General features: G+C 31.1%; 1 pseudogene; it reads left to right on the top strand.

Moving 5' to 3' along the window:
• Positions 1-2,406: 2,406 nt before the first annotated feature.
• Positions 2,407-2,525, top strand: LOC111744535 (annotated as a pseudogene).
• The last annotated feature ends 1,320 nt before the right edge of the window (positions 2,526-3,845 follow it).

The following is a 3,845-nucleotide window of genomic DNA, read 5'->3' as shown; positions in this document are numbered from 1 at the left end:
CAACCACACATAAACACATACTTAAAACAAGAAGAGTCTCCACAAATGCAAGTTCAATAAAATTTTGCTGGATTTAAAATTGAGATAAAGATATTTTACTATAAAAAACTTATTTTCACATCCATTATTTGTATGATTTTAAGTATATAACTCCTCAATTAATTTAAGTATATATTTTGAACTTGGTTTACTTCTAGTAATATTTCAAAACATTTTTAAAAATGAGATCTTAATAATATCTGAATCAAAATATGCAGACAACTTCATTGAATTAAAGGAATAAGGAAAAATATTGTTGGAAATTAAAAAAGAAATAATGCATACCCACACACACATCTAGAATTTTTAGAAGATGTTTTGGTGTTTTAGAAGAGCATAAGCAACTTAAGGCAGAAATAAATATATATTTACAAAATTATTAATTTTCAGAAAAAGTTTAATTAATTTTCAGGAAAATAACCTTTAAAGTTTTGCATTTGGAGAGCTAGATACTCCATTTATATTGCATTATCTTCTCTGCTTTTATTTTGTTTTCATTTTTGAAATGACCATTTTTAATTTTTAAATCTTATATTTTACTATTTTGCCTTCCTTAAATTTTTTTCCCTGGGAGTCATAATACTGTAAACTACCAATTTTATTCTAACTTTGAATTTAATCCTCTGTCACCTCACTTTTTCAGGTGTAGGTGTGAGAGTGTGTGAGTGTGTGTGTGTGTGCATGTGTGTGTGTGTGTGTGTGTGAATGAATTATTTGTTTACATTTGAACTTATCTATCTACTATGTATTCTGTAAAGCATTTCAATGGTTCAATCCAACAAACATTTACTGATTTGATTTATATTTACATCTCTCTGACTCTATAATCACATTTATAGAATGGTGATAGAATAAACAATAATTTATATAAATTTATTACATAATCTATAGATTATTGCCTATTCTAGATAGATATTATCTATTCATATTAATAATGTATGCTGATAAAAGTCTAAAAGTGGTTACTTTTGGAATGGGGCAACAGATGGAAGACGGTGAGAGAGGCTTCTGAGGTATTGGTAAATTTTGTTATCTTGAAACAGGCATTGACTTTGAAAAGATTTATCAAACTATATACTTGAGATTTGTGTCCTTTGCATATATATGCTGTACAGTAATAAATATTTACAATAAAATATATGCATATAATATGCATTTATAAAGTTGAAGTAGCTAGGCATACATATGTCTATAAACAAAGTAAGAATGATACTCTCTTGGAGCAAGTTAAGTCAGCATACTCTGACAACACAAAAGCAAATTTGAGAGAAACGCTTTTTAAGCAACAGATGTATGTTGATTTTTTTCCCAATATGCTTGTCTTTTTGTGCTGTAAAAAACAGAAAGATATAAAAATTTTTTTAAAAAGATAAAAAAATAAGTCATGATACCTGTCTTTCTACAACTCCTGCTTCATGATTAGGTTATGAACTCATTGCATCCAGGTAGTATTATTAATCTCTGTATCCTCACATCTAGCACTGCAGTGTTCAAAAGCAAGTATGAGTGTGTAATAAATAAACCCAGTGGAGAGAGAGAGAAGGTAGCTGGATACATGAACAGACACACAGATCTGCATACCACGCTTTAACAATACAGTTGGATACATGAGTTCTTAGGAAACAGAGAGAAGCTGTGTTTAAAAACTTGAGACACTAATTGACATAAACGTCACAAAAATACAGACCTTGCTAAAATGAGGAAATGTGTTCTACTAAAATAAACCTTACACAGGTGGGAGAAATAACTTGCTTACATGACAGGATAAGTGGAACCCCCTTTGTGGAAGCTTGCATAAGGAAGGCTCATGAGCGGCTTCACAGAGCTTCCTAGAGTGTAAACAGCCTTAGGCTGTCTGTAGAAAATAGTGGTTCACAAATGTCAAATCCTAGCTATGAGTTCTCTGGTCCCCCGTGAGTTGGAGGGAAAAAAAAGGACCACGTAGGGCAGTTTTCATAAAGTTAAATGTACTTAATTGAAAGAGGATTATTTTTAAAAATATTTTTGCAGTCTATAAAGTGATATTAAAATAAAAGGAAACCAGCTTCCACAGGTTTTTCACACACTTTAAACTCTCCTAGTTCCAGAGACATTTTATACAACAGTTACTTTAAAATGAGCTAAGAAGCTATATGCTGTTTTTTAACTGTCTGATGCTATATCCTGAATGTTGATACATGGGTGGGTAGCCGGTTAGCTAAATAGTTACTTGATAGACAGATGAATTGATACATGCATACATACATATATAGTCTAACATATAAACATAAAACTACAAAGTTAAAAATAATGCTAAATTAAATGTATATAAACATCAAGTGCGACTCAATTTTTATGAGGTTAAATAAGTATTATATTGAAAGTGTAGTCTACCATCATGCCACCCTGAACAAGCCCGCCCTTATCTGATCTTGGAAGCTAAGCAAGGTCGGACCTGGTTAGTACTTGGATGGGAGACCACCTAGGAAGACCAGGTGCTGTAGGCATAAAAAATAAAAAATAAGGGATTGTAAGCTGACAAGGTCCTTGCAATCTGTGAGGTCAACCAAGGGTTGCCTTGCCTAATGAATGAATGAATGAATGAATGAATGAATGAATAAGTAAATAAATAGTGTATGTGTTTCTATCCTTTTCTATTTGTGTCTTTTGAGTATTAATTGTGCAGTGACAGCATGGTTTTGGATGTCAGTTTAATTACCATCTACAGCTTATTTAAACTTTTCCTCTGCCTTTCTCTCCTCATTTAAAAAATATCCAAAATAGTACAGTATAACGTTAAGTGAATTAAGTGAAATATAGTATTGTTTTTAAAAATCCTGTTATATTAATTATTTTGATGATGTATATCTAAAATAGTATGTGAAGTTCATGTCAATTAAAAATATATGTGCCCTGATAAAGAGTGATGCATTAAAAGAGAAATTCAATAAACCATGAGTGCAAAAGAGAAGAAAAAGCCACTGTGGGCAAGCTTCACATTATGAATTATTATTTGTAATCTGACTTTATTCTATTTATCAACTTTTTTGCTACAGACATCAAAAAGTACAAATCAAGAGATAAAAAATTGGTTTTTCACTGCTACATGCATCCTCCTTTTTATTCAAAAATTTATTTTTAGCATGACTTTCTCTTTGCTACTATGAAAGTTTCTCATATCTCCTCTTCTACTTGTATTTATTATCTGTGAAAAGGGCTACAAGATATTTCCCTCAGTTGAAAAAATCTAATTTGCATTTTGAATAAGAATCCATAATTGTATATTTTGAGTGTGGTTTTCATGTTAGCCGTAAGGTTTAGTTCCAGTACTTGCATTTTAGTCAACCTGGAATACAACCAAATGTAACATTTTTGTTCTACATAGATAGCTTCTAGTGAGTCCTGTGCTTTCAAGTACAACAGCAAATTAAGAATTTTCTAATAATCAAGATCTAAATATTTCCACGTTCATTTTGTTTCTGAATTACTAGTCACTATTTATTTCTTCCAATAAAATGTTTTTTAAAAAACTCAATTCATGCTTAATCTAAAATTCCTTTTTGTTCTATTTCCTTCCTAGGAATGGCATGATTAAACTATAAAATACGGTCATCACTGTCACATCTTCAGAACATAGGGATTTGTGTGTCTATGATGGTTTAACTAAGAGTTGTATTAAATTAGAACTCTAAAAAGAATATTCTGTTAGAGTCCCCTCCCCCCCCAATATCTGCAACTTAAAATATCTCATTTTGGGAAATGTTCAGTTGGAAGAATCTGAGTTTTCTTTTGACCTACTAAGTACTATGGAAAGGTCACAACAGTGG

Source organism: Pteropus vampyrus, unplaced genomic scaffold, assembly GCF_000151845.1.
Source record: "Pteropus vampyrus isolate Shadow unplaced genomic scaffold, Pvam_2.0 Scaffold136, whole genome shotgun sequence".
Taxonomy (NCBI): domain Eukaryota; kingdom Metazoa; phylum Chordata; class Mammalia; order Chiroptera; family Pteropodidae; genus Pteropus; species Pteropus vampyrus.
The sequence above is the reverse complement of the archived record's forward strand: the minus strand, read 5'-3'. Positions and strand labels throughout refer to the sequence as shown.